Raw genomic sequence first — 13,703 nt, 5'->3', positions numbered from 1 at the left:
GCAAGACCAGTATCGAAAAGATCCCCCCACAAATGTTTCTTCTAGAGATCTTATGCTTTGAGATGCCCGTTTATTATTACTTATTATTATCACACTTATTCAATATAGTAACAACCAGGGCAGTCTGGTGAGAAATTAATAAAAGGTATTAAAATCAGAAAGAAACATTATCTCTGTAGCTGCAATGGTTTTATATAAAACACAAAATCTCAAAGATGCCACAAAAAAAGTCCTGTTAGAATAGGTGAAATCAGTAAAGTTGTAAGATACAAAATCAATCAATGTAGCAACTCGCACCTGTGTGAGCTAGCGCACAACTGCGGTAACCCAGCGCATGGAACGCTAAGGTGGGGAACTGTGGGTTGGAGCCCAGTCGGGGTTACGCACCTAGTTCCATGCTACTCTGGGCTACGTAGTGAGACTTTATTTATTTATTTTTAAAATCAGCTTCATTTCTGTGCAACAACAAGCAATTCAAAGGGAAATTAAATAATCCCCGTTACAGGAGTATGAGAAATAAAATACTTAAGAATAAACTAAGGAGATGAAACTAAAATACTGAAAACTATATAACATTCATGAGGGACTTTAAGGAAGACACAAGTACACAGAAAGACTTTTTGGGGAAGAATTAATTTTGCTACAGTGTCTATGTTACCTGAGGCAATTTATACATTTAATAAAGCCCAAATATAAAGTACCGATATTTCTTTGTGGAAAGAGAAAAGCATCTCCAAGTTCATATTGATCTACCACAGACCTAAGTATCCCAAGAAAGAAGAACAAAATAGGAGGCATCACACATAAAGCTACAGTGTGATGCTGGCATAGGGACAAACAGAGCAATGGAGCAGAGCAGAGAGCCCAGAAACGACCCTCTGCATATAGTCAATTGATCTTCAACAAAAATGCCACGGGTACTCTGTAGGAGAAGGGATAGTCATGTCAGTAGTGCTGAAAAAATGAAATAGTCGGGTGAAAAAAAAATCTAAATTTCAACCTTTTAAAAAAATATTATAGCCGGGCGTGGTAGTGCACGCCTTTAACCCTAGTACTCGGGAGGCAGAAGCAGGTGGATCGCTGTGAGTTCGAGGCCAGCCTGGACTACAAAGTGAGTCCAGGACAGTCCAGGCTACACACAGAAACCCTGTCTCGAAAAACAAAACAAAACAAAAAATATCATACACACATATTAACTCAAACTTGATGAGAGACTTAAATACAAAACTCCAAGACACCAAAGAAGACTTCTCTCCTTTCCTTCCCTGGGGGTTAAGAAAAGTCAGAAGGAAGGAAGCCAGTGGCCCCGGGAGGAAGATGGGCTGTCTGTCGTTCTGTGAGGAGAGCCCCAGACGGCTTCAATGAGAGCTAGCTGGTTCTGGTGTTGGCACTCTACCTAGGTCTTGCCTTGGCTAATAACCTAAGCTTCCCCAAGTGTTTAACTTGGACTCTGCACAGAAAAGATTTGCATTGGTTAAAGCCAATATGGGGCTGAATGCTAGTCCTTTAGATGAGGAATTATGATCTGGAAATCTGGCGAGGAGAGACATGTCTTGCCCCAAGTGGATGAAGGAACTCATTAGACCACCTTCCCTGTGAGCAAGGTCACCACGATTAAACACATAGTTTCTCTTTCCATTTATACAGTGGCACACTCCAAAAGACCTATTCATACAAGAAGGAGGAAAAAAAAAAAAAAAAGAATCAAATGAGCCCAGTCCGCCTCCTTGAGGATGGTCGTGTCAACTTTCTGTGTGTCCTTTTTCCAAAATGACGTCGTGCTTTAGTGTTTGAGTTTAGTCCCTTCTAGAAAGAGGCGATTTGTTTGGTAGGTAAAGGGCCTGTCTTCTTCAGCTCTGTGACAATGTTTCCTGTATCCTACACGGTTCTAAGGAGAACAGTATACACCAGCTCTAACCTGTTTCCAATTGGCTTTCACTCTATTGGCTGGCGAGAACTAATCCGTTCTCCCATAGGCAGTAACCAAAGGAGAGGTGGCAGACTTTCCAGGGCCGTAGAGCGTGGTCAGTGCAGGCCTACAAGTGGCAGAATGACATTTGTTACAATGTTCGACTGGACTCACAATAGGATAAGCAACATGCTGGGCAACGGGCCTATGGTAAACATATTAGGCGAGCCAGGCTCTACAGGTGTTTTACATATAAGATTCTTTTATGTGTAAAAACTGGGGGAGAAAACAGCTGTTCCACAGCCCTTCTTTCCCAGCAGGCCTTTTCTTTAAAGAATAATGAATATATATTGCTCCCTGCACATTTTCTACCTCTGCTGTCACAGAGATTGTATCCAGGAGGCATACGAGCCCAGGAGAGCCATTTGATGATGGGTGAATACTACAAATTAATTTGGCTGGATTTCTGGAAGTTGCACCCAACTATCCTGTCCTCTTTGAAGTGCCACATAAGATGGCAATTTGACGGCTGCTGGCCTTCTGCAGTCTCTTTTGTGGCAGATGAAAGGACCAACGCCATGTAAATCACTCCGCCCTTCAGACTCTCTGCAGACATTGTTCCCTCAAGGAACAAATTTGTGTTGGTCGGAAGGTGACCCGTGTGACTTAACTGGAACAGAAAGTGTGGGAGGCTAACAGGACAAGATGGAGCCTGGAGTCAAGCCTTCAGACTTGGCAGAGCCCAGTGAAGGAGAGTGCCCTGATGGAGAGCCACCTGTTCCATCCTCAGGTGTGGGGCCACTGGGAATCTGCCACCTTGTGACAAGAGACAATGCGCCCAGATGGTAGCCCAAGACTTCAGCTGTTCGCCAGAATTTACTTTGCTAATATGATGGCCCTGTCTGTTGGGGGAAGGAGGGGAGGAATGCAGCATTGAGTTGAGAGCATTTCTGGACTTCAAAGGACTGTGAGCTGCACTCACTTGCTACTTCCTGGTTCCTCCTGTCTGGTTTATGGCATAACTAAGATCTAAGAGTTCTCAAAACCAAGTTGGAAGTGCTCATATCTGATCAGAATTTAGTGATTTCTTTCAGTCAGGTATAGTGTTTCCTTTGTTGCCCCAAACTTTTATTTATTTGGTGGGTGTGGGTGTGGGTGTGCGCACACGCGAGCCCCTTGGTAGAGGACAGAGGACAGCTTTGTCTTCTGTTCTCTCCTTTCACCTTTGAGTGGGATCTAGGACTTGAACTCAGGACGTCAGGCTTACAGAGCAAGCGTTTGACCCACAGAGTCATCTCCCAGCCCCCACCTACAGCATTTCTTCTCCCAGGATTTCCTGCTTTGGCTGACGGCGGGAGCTCACTGGTATGCAGACAGGCCAATGACTACATATGTGCTTGTAAGACTACAAACACTCATTGTGCACATAGGACCTGAAAAGCAGGTTGAAGCTGAGACAGGAGGATTTCAATGAGCTGGAAGCTAGCCTGGGCTACATAGTGAGTTCCAGGCCAGCCATGTATATATATGGTGTGTGTGTGTGTGTGTGCGTGTGTGTGTGCGTGTATATATGAAATTCAGATGAATATCCAAAGAACATTCTCTATATAGGGACATGTAAATGTACCCACGATCTGGACCTACACTCTGGATACAATTCTACCAGCTTTCCAGGTCTCTGAAATACTAAGTGTCCATAGTTTCTGGAAGTCTATGTAAAGCATTCTCAAAGATGAGACTGCTTGAGCCGGCTATCAGTTCTACAGTTGGTAGTTGGTATTCCGAACCGGAAGCAGAAGGGATACTTGGGCAACAGTGAGCAGTAGTTTTCATATGTCTTATTTTATCGTATGTTTAAGATCACTTTCTCTTCTTACTGTTATAGCAATGATTGGACAGCCAGTATCTTCACTTTTACACTCCTATTTCATAGCCTTTCTTGATGTCACTTTAATCTATTGTAAAAGGTAGTGTGAGCGCTGGCCCTCGGTCTGTAATTCCCCCTCGCCTGCTTGTAACTAGAATCTTGAGGCTGTTTTATTTTTTTTATTTATTTATTTTTATTTTTCATTTTTTGGTTTTTCGAGACAGGGTCTCTCTATAGCCTTGGCTGTCCTGGACTCACTTTGTAGACCAGGCTGGCCTCGAACTCACAGCGATCCGCCCGCCTCTGCCTCCCAAGTGCTGGGATTAAAGGCGTACGCCACCACGCTGGGCTTTGGGGCTGTTTTATTCGGGAGTGCTCAGTGAAGTCACTCATCCCAACAGACAAGGCGGTTCAAATGAGAGCTGAGCACGATGCACAGGCCGATAACCCCACCATGCAAGAGGCAGAAACACAGTGAGATTGAGGCTAGCCTAGTCTATATAGCAAGTTCCAGGCCAGCCAGGGTTACACAGTAAGACCTTGTTTCAAAACAAACAAACCAGCAAAGAAACAAACAAAACAACAACAACAACAAAAACCCACCACCAACAAAAGAATTTCAAATGAGGAAAGTTTGGCTTCTGCCTCGCTTTAAAAATGAATGCAACTTCCAATTTAGCACCCTTGGGCAAGAAAAAATCCTGGCTGTGTTTGAAAATGTTACAGGAAAGAAAAAAAAAAGAGCATGTATAACCTTGCACCCATATTCCTCAAAGATATTCAGACTATAGCCATCCTCTAACCTGCCGTGGTGGAAACGGCATTCTAACAAGCCGATGCTATGAGCAAGAATGTGAATTATTGATGCACCAGAGCACTGTCACTAGCAGACCACAGAATCTTATTTTAAAAATTCTTTTACATACATAGTAGGTTCTGCTGTGGCACCTAGTATGCTCAAAGCCACACATACACCGTGGAAACACTGATGAAGCCGCTGCTGCTCTGTCTGTTGGTTTATAGTATGTATCATTATTCAAGGAATTTAAGAGCCATAATGATGGAAAATCACACAGAAAAGAGAGGGGGGGAGGGAAGGAATGTAGACTCTGTCAGCAACAAGGGTGACATTTTTATTCAAGAGGTCCCCACTGATGGAAAATCACAATGAAAGGCAGAGATAAAACTGGGCTTCCATAGAGGACCCGACACACGCCAGTTGTACAAGTAAGAGAACAGCCGTAGCAGACGCATAAAAATAAAGAAAAACAAAATTAACGAGACAAGTTGTACTGGGGCTGACACACAAAACAGCAACAAATCACAGCGCATTCTGAAGATTAATTTCAACGAATCTTGTGAAATAAGCAGGCAGACAGACAGCATCAATATTAATGATGCTGAAATGGAGCTCTCCGAAAGAGCCACAGCATAAAACTGCACATGAAATGCTTTGTCTTTAAATGAGCTGTAGATTGGATCACAGGACCATCAGGAAAATGAAGGGACATCTACCAGAACATCATAACAGGGCCAGCTGTGTGATGAGCAATTACAGCATCAGTGCGAAAATCCCCAGCGTAAAAGAAAAACATCAGTGTGGAAATAAAAGAAAATGTCAACAGTCTGCAGATGAGGTAGAAGAAAGTAAAGAATGGATTTTATTGAGACCCAATTGCTTGCACTGGGTCTATATTGACTATCTTTGATAAAACGAACAATAGGCCTTTGAAGTAAAATGAGGATTTGATTCATTCTTGTATTGCACTCTTTCCCCTTCGGACTGTCGGCTAAGCAGCCTAGAAGTCAGCCCACTACTTCCAGTGCTTAAACTAGTTGCTGGTTGTAGATACTTCTGGAAGCTGTGTGAGTGTCATGGGTTCCTACAGATTTGCAGATGTGTCTCCTATGTACCTGTCTAACTCAAAACTTAGAACAAATAGTTTAAATGTGTAACAACATGGTCTGCAAAGTCCTAAGTTATGGGCTAAATTTTATGACAGATTTGCTATTAAAAGGCAAATGATCCTTTATTTGTTGGTCTTATGGGGGTTCTGACCTCTAGTTTTAGAAGTCTATGGGCTGAGTAGGGCTGGGTAGGACTTGGTAGGGATGGGTAGGGATGGGTAGGGCTGGGTAGGGATGGGTAGGGCTGGGTAGGGATGGGTAGGGCTGGGTAGGGATGGGTAGGGCTGGATAGGACTTGGTAGGGTTGGGTAGGGATGGGTAGGGATGGGTAGGGTTGGGTAGGGTTGGGTAGGGCTGGGTAGGGATGGGTAGGGATGGGTAGGGATGGGTAGAGATGGGTAGGACTGGGTAGGGTTGGGTAGGGCTGGGTAGGGATGGGTAGGGCTGGGTAGGACTTGGTAGGGTTGGGTAGGGTTGGGTAGGGATGGGTAGGGCTGGGTAGGGCTGGGTAGGGCTGGGTAGGGCTGGGTAGGACTTGGTAGGGTTGGGTAGGGATGGGTAGCAACATATCTTGGCAAATTCCACAGCTCTCTGGAACACAGGAAAAGAACACTCACCTGCGGCTCCTTCTCTCCTTCTATAACTCTGTAACATGTCCGGTTGCAGGGAACTAAGCTATTTAACAACTCACTGAGCCAAAGCAAAGTCCTCAAGGAGGGGGAAGAAGTGCTGAGTGAGGATTGTTTCCAGCCCACATTAGAAAGACAAAACATATCTGGGACAAAACAGTGCCTGTTAGGCCAAGTTCATGCCTGTGCTCTCCAGAAGCCTGACGGAAAGATGTGGGTATCTCTGGAGAAGTTAAACTAAGACAACTTCCAGTGTTGCTATGGTAGTTCAAGTAATGAGCGGCCCCCAGAGGCGCGTACATTTGAGTACACGTGGGGGAACGGGCTGGGCGGTGGTGGCGCACGCCTTTAGTCCCAGCACTTGGGAGGCAGAGGTAGGCAGATCTCCATGAGTTCCAGGCCAGCCTGGACTATGGAGCAAGTTCCAGGACAGCCAGAGCTGTTACACAAAGAAACCTTGTCTCAAAAAACAAAGCAAGCAAGCAAGCAAGCAAGCAAACAAACAAACAAACAACACACATGGTGGAACTGCTTGGGAAGGATTAGCCAGTTTGTTGGAGGGTGTGTATCATTGGGGGCAGGCTTAGAAGTTTCAAAAGACTCAGGCGATTTCAGTGTGCTCTGACTCCTGCTTGTGGATCCAGATGTGAGCCCCCAGCTGTTCCTGCTGCCCTGCCTTTTCCCCACCATCATGGACTCTAACCCTCTGAAACCACAAGTCCAATTAAATGCTTCCTTCTATAAGTTGCCTTAGTCATGGTGTTTTATTATAGCAATGGAAAAGCAACTAATTCATTGGGTTAAATAGCAAGACCTTGGAGAGAGGGAGAGGGAGAGGGAGAGGGAGAGGGAGGGAGGGAGGGAGGGAGAGAGAGAGAGAGAGAGAGAGAGAGAGAGAGAGAGAGAGAGAGAGAGAGAGAGAGAGAGAATGAATAATGGTCAGTTATGGAAAAACCCTAAGGTTTCTTCTGTGTGGTAGGCCCAGTCAAGCCTTAGATGACAGCATCTTCAGCTAGCATCTTCAGCATCCTCAGGTAGATGGGGAGGGAAGAGGAAAACAATAACTTTGTTGCCAAGACATGCAATTGTTACTAACGTTACTAACAGGAGGCACCAGGGTATGGTGTTGCCTTTCTCTACTGATTACCCCAATGCTCCTGTGTTCCACCTCAGCCTCAAAGGAAGTGAACATGACTCAGAAGTAGGCCGACAGCCTGCAGCCTGTACTATCTCTATGAATTCTCTCTCTTCTACTTTAGTGAACCCATCTATGTGGCTCTTCTGCTTTCTCAGAGGATGGATGCTATTGTTGCTGCCTTCTTCCTGCTGTCTCCTCAAGGAATCCTTGTCCTCTGGCTTGTCCCATCAGCATTCACTCATCTTCTAGCACGTCTTATACTTAGAGGCTCTTTGAGACATGCGTAGTGAGTACAATTACAGCCCAACAAGAACTTTCACAATGTTCCGGTCTCCTCCAGTTAGTTATAGAAAGCATCTTCCAGAGAGCTCTCTAGCCCACCGAGTAGCAATTCCTGCCTTTAGAAGTTGTTAAGCCCCTTCCGGAGCTGTAGGAACACTGGCCATATTTTCACTTATCAGGAAAACAGCACTTGGCTTCAACGCTGGACGATACAGTAAGATAGAAGCGAGGTTGGTTAGTAGAGGGGAGGTAGAGTGGCAAGAACTGAAATGTGTAGCCAGTGGGATGAAGCTTCTCTAGCAAAACCATTTTACCCCTAGTTATAAGATACAAGGAAATCAAGTCGGACACGGTGGCGCAGACCTTTAATCCTCCCTTTCTACTTCTCTGACCTCATATAGCATGCAGCAGGACTCTGTCTCGCTTGTTACCGCGGAAACTGCTCTCTTAGAGGAAATGACTTTGGGAATTGTGAAAGAACTCTAACTGGCCTGGCCAAGTTTGTTTGTTTGTTTGTTTGTTTGTTTGTTTGTTTTCGAGATAGGGTTTCTCTGTGTAGCCTTGGCTATTCTGGACTTGCTTTGTAGACCAGGCTGGCCTCATACTCAGAGAACCACCTACCTCTGCCTCCCTGAGTGTTGGAATTACAGGCATATGCCACCGCACCTGGCAAAGATTAGAAATCATTATTTTGGGGGTATTTCTATTTTATTTTGTTTTAATGGTTTTGTTTTTTTTTTTTTTTTTTTTTTTTTGTAGCCTTGGGAATTGAGCTCATGACCTTGCACACACTACATGCTGGGCTACAAAGCTACCATTTAGCCCTTGGAACCTCTTTTTTGTTTGTTTTGGTTTTTCGAGACAGGGTCTCTCTGTGTTAGCCTTTGCTGTCCTGGACTCATGTTGTAGACCAGGCTGGCCTCGAACTCACAGTGATCACCTACCTGTGCCTCCCAAGTGCTGTCTTTTTTTTTTTTTTTTTTTAAAGCAGCACTTTACAGCTTGGTCCCTTGTGCTTATGGCCAGGTCCCTTTCTACCTTTCTGACATATCATGGCAAAGCCAACAGGATTGGCATGCTGTTTGGACCTTCCAGCCATGAGAGAGGTGTGCACCAAATAAACCTCTTTTATTTTATAAAATATGCAGCATTAAATACTGTATTATAGCAACACAAAATGGACTGAATCGTTATACGACTTCAATTTACCTTAATTACCTCTTTAAAGGCCCCTTTTCTAAGTATAGACACATTCTCAGATACCACCAGGCTTTAAAGACTTCAACACAAGACTTTGGATGGGAGACACAGTTAAGTACAAATAAAGAGCATTGTCTGTGGGTGGGCGGAGGGCATGAAGACAGAAGAGAGTGTGATGGCATCACTGTTTACTGTAGCAAAAGTGTAATGTGATCTTCCTGAAATCAAGCAGAATGGGGCTGAGCTCAGAGCTTTCAGGTTCTTATCTACCAAGGTAAGATCTCATCCTGGAGGTTACAGGCCTTGGAATGACAGAAGTCATAGGAGAGTCCCGATCAAAGGTATGCTTTTGGATTTTCTGCAGTGCTGGGACTAGAGTGTAGAGAGAGGGCATGGCTGAAGGCACAGACACTATGCAGGAAGTTAAAGGTGAATTCTGCCTGTAAAGGAGGACCACATTCCTACAGTGTTCATGTGGAGACTGTACGGAGGGAGGACAGTGGTTAGATGTGGACAGAGCTAAAGGGCCATAGAAACAGAGAAAGGCATCCGGGAAGATGAGGAAAGGTCTGGGCACCTGTGTTGATTCACACTTTTAATCCCAGCACTCCAGAGGCAGAGGCAGGGAGATCCTTGTGAGTTCAAGGCCACCCTGGTCTACATAGCAAGTTCCAGGAGTGAACCAGAGTGAAAGAGTAAGACCGTCTCAATCAAAGCAAAATAAAACTGAAGAAAAATTCAGGTATATCTGCAAACAGTAGAGAATTAAAGGAGTACCAACCTAATTGCCTTTTTCTTTCTTTCTTTCTTTCTTCTTCTTCTTCTTCTTCTTCTTCTTCTTCTTCTTCTTCCCTCTTTACTTCTAGTTGAGGGACTGGTGGTGTTCCAGACTTGAGAACAGCAACAAAGTTTTAAGGCAGGCACTATGGATAGAAAGGAAAGAAGGAGAGAAAGCAATTCCTGAGCTATCTTATAGCCCCAGGAGATGGAAGGAAACAGTGTGGAAAAAAACTCCAGGACAGTTGCATTTTGTTTGGATAGAGGCTGAGAAGGGCAGAGACCAAGGCTGAGGCTGTTAAGGATGGGGGAGGGGGAGGGAGAGGGTGGCTGACTGTTTGGGACCAGACAGTTGAAGAAGGCAAGAAGCCAGGAGGGGGGTCTTTTGAGAGGGAGGATGCATAGAATGCGTGGCCAGATGGCTCAGTGGTTAGAAAACCAAGGTTTCGGATGACAGATGTCAGAGAAAGAGCAGTCTGAGGTAGTGACAAGTCTTAAAGTCACCGCTAAAGGAGAGGAGACATGTGCCGAGTTACACAGAAGAGATTTATTTGTGTTATGCCCAGAGGAAGCATTTCCTGAAAGCTCTGTCAACATGGCTTTATTGTTTGGTCCTTTTTAAGCGTAGGGAAATATTGAAAACCTCTGTTCCCTAAGGAAGATGAAAGTGAGAAGATGGGTTCTGGAGAGCAAGTACATCTGGGGACCATTAATTATATGTAAAAACAAAAACACTCAGAGAGCAAGAACAGGACGGGGAGGGAAAGCCCCCTACCTCTTGCCACGTAATGACCGGCTAGGAATGCATTCTTTACACAACATCTCAGAGCAAGGCAATTTTATTTGGCTTATACATCCTATAAATCTTGAAATAAGAGAACTTTTATTTAAGTTTTGTTATATAAATTCCCATGCCCCTGAAAAACAGCATGAATTCTCTTTTATGTTCTTGTCATCCTCCTCTTAGGGTTGTGAGTGTGATAAACACAGCGGACCCAGAGTTTCTAACTTCACACTATCTGAGTATACACTACTGCCTTGACTTCTCCCTCCAGAAATCAGTCTTCCTTCAGATGGCTTTCTTTGTGAAGTACGGATTCCAATCTTAAAACAAAAACTGAAAAAAGAAGACAAGGCACAAACCCTACCCAAACCAAACACACATTCACCTTATTTAAGACATTCTACAGAACCCTTAGTGTAAATTGAATAAAGCTGTAAATAAATATTCGTAGTATTATGTTGACCCAAAAGGAAGAAATAATCCAGTTATCTGACAATTGGTGAAATGATTGAAAATGAACAGCGATCGCCAAATGTAGAACAGAAAGGTGGAAGAGGAAGAATTCATTCTCTCTACCAGGCTTCTTGGCCTGGGACATCAGCCTTCTGCTTTGATTGGGACTTACACCATCAGTACTCTGGTGCGCAGGACTTTGTCAGCAGTTTCCCTGGGTCTCCAAATTGCAGGAGATAGACTGTAGGACATTTTAGTCTCCATAATCATAAGAGCCAATTCTTCATTATAAATCTGAGCCACAGCCGGGCAGTGGTGGTGCACGCCTTTAATCCCAGCACTCAGGAGGCAAAGGCAGGCGGGTCGCTGTGAGTTCAAAACCAGCCTGGTCTACAAAGCGAGTCCAGGATAGTCAAGGCTACACAAAGAAACCCTGTCTCAAAAAACAAACAAACAAACAAACAAACCATATAATAGATAAATAAATAAATCTGAGCCACATGAAAAGGGTCCAGAACTCGCTCTTCAAATTCACCCCAAACTAGGTAGCCTTGGACTTAGCTGTTGCAGTAGCTAGGCTTGAAAACTGGCCTTCCAGATTCTTTACATCGTTAGTTCACATATTGTGTGTCTGTGTGTATGTGTGTGTCTGCGCACGCACATACACACGTGTAAGTCAGAAGTCAGTATTATTCCCTTAGTCGCTCCTCTTGTTTGTTTGGTTGGTTTTGTTTTTCAGTCAGGGTTTCTCTCTGTAGCCCTGGCTGTCCTGGAACTCACTCTATAGACCAGACTGGCCTCAAACTCAGAGATACGCCTGCCTCTGCCTCCTAATCACTGTGATCAAAGGCATACACCACTACAGCCTGGCTTTTGTCCTTCTGTCTGTCTCCTCTTTCCTAGTATTACATGTGAGTATATGTCTTTTTTCTTGGGGTCTTGAACTCTGGTCCCTATGGTCGGCAGCAAGCACTTTCCTGACTAAGGCCTGGGGTCTCTTTTATAGAAAGCACTAATTCTAGTCACAAGGTCTCTAACCTTCGTGATGTCATAATTTCCCAAAGGTCACACCTTATAATACTGTCACATTAAGGGGTAGGGGTTAGACATTTGCGTTAGGCAGACATAAACACTTCGTCCATAACAAAACTCAACTGCTATGGCTGCAGCTACATAAGAGCCCTCAAGCAAGACCAGCAGAGCTACCCAGATGATCCCTGGGCAGTCTGCAGGGTGAGGAGAAGTGCTAAGGCTGCTGCTGGCTTTAAGTTACTAAAACTGTGGGGTTTTACATAGCAATAGATAACAAAATGGAAACTAGATTCACCACAGGGGTCGCTGTAACATAAATCTAAGCCATGTGGCGTTAGTTTTAGGGGACCAGCTGGGATGCAGAGGCGGGAAGGGCCTAAGGAGGCTGTGAAAAGGAAACAAGGGGGATCACTGGATTAGAATCCAACACTTTCATTGTTGCCTCCCTTTTTGAAAGTATCAGTTGTGGATATTTTGTTTCTTTTCCATCATTATATTTTTTTTCCTTGCATTGCAGCAAATATTTGTATCTTTTAGGTGACAGGTCTTTGCACTCAGGGCAGAGAACATGCTAGGAGGAGAAGCTTATTAACTCCTGGTCTTATTTAGAGCAAGCTGGAATTTGAGTTGATGCCATAGTTATGTATGAGATGTTCAAAGGTGTGAGAAGGGATGAGCGCGTTGTTCAGGGCAGAGGGATGCAGACTGCAGTGGCCAGAGCGTAGGGGCTGCTAGCTGGCTGCTACTCTCTAACCTCATTCCCAACTACTCCATCTGCCTGCAGGCGTTTCCTCCAATTAAATTTACTTTTCCTCCTTGATTCTAGCTGGCTGAACAAGAGAACGTGGACAAAATTATAGTCTAGGTTTTCCAGACTGTGACCCTAAGAGGACTGGCAGCTTCTCCTTTCTCTTGTTCACTAAATGCATTCAGTCACCAGAGTGTGAGCTGCCTGAGTGGGAAACTCAGGGCTCTTAATCAATGACCAGATGGCAAACACGGAACGTTAGCCAAATAGGTGTTAAGGATCTTGGGTCTGTGTCTTAGAGTTCCCTGGGAGGACGTTATGCATACATGTAATGTAAGTAGTAATAGTAGAATTTAGCCGGGCGGTGGCGGTGCACACCTTTAATCCCAGCACTCGGGAGGCAGAGGCAGGTGGATTGCTGTGAGTTCAGGGCCAGCCTGGTCTACAAATCAAGTCCAAGACAGCCAAGGCTACACAGAGAAACCTTGCCTTGAAAAACAAAAACAAAAACAAAACAACAACAAAAAAAGAATTTAACCTGGCTCCGATGTTTCTATTCTTTCCAGCATAGCAGAACATTCACCAACACATTAATAGAAAAATTAAGAAGTTTAACATAGAGAAAAACACTATCCATAGGAGTGCTATTCTAAAATGTTTATATATTCATAAGTAGAAATAAATCCTTATTTTATATGTACTAATATATAATGTATATGTTGGTATTACATATGCATTTTTGTGTATAAAAATGCATGTACACATTTATGCCTTCTGATTATTTTTGTTTTTGTTTTTGTTTTTTGTTTTTTGAGACAGGGTTTCTCTGTGCAGCCTTGGCTGTCCTGGACTCATTTTGTAGACCAGGCTAGACTCAAACTGACAACATTCTACCTGCCTCTGCCTCCCAAGTGCTGGTATTAACGGTGTGTGCCACCACACCTGGCTATACATATATGCTTTAATTGGATATATA

At 44.2% G+C, this 13,703-nt stretch overlaps 1 long non-coding RNA gene across 1 annotated transcript in view; it reads right to left on the bottom strand.

Annotated features, from left to right (window-relative positions):
• Positions 1-9,830, bottom strand: part of LOC311607406 — a 36,244-nt gene extending 26,414 nt beyond the window's left edge. The window contains exon 1 of the long non-coding RNA XR_014782584.1: positions 9,715-9,830. This is a non-coding gene — a long non-coding RNA (uncharacterized lncRNA). The remainder of the gene's footprint in view (positions 1-9,714) is intronic.
• Positions 9,831-13,703: the final 3,873 nt, after the last annotated feature.

Source organism: Acomys minous (genome assembly GCF_964271855.1).
Source record: "Acomys minous genome assembly, chromosome: 10".
Taxonomy (NCBI): Eukaryota; Metazoa; Chordata; class Mammalia; order Rodentia; family Muridae; genus Acomys; species Acomys minous.
The sequence above is the reverse complement of the archived record's forward strand: the minus strand, read 5'-3'. Positions and strand labels throughout refer to the sequence as shown.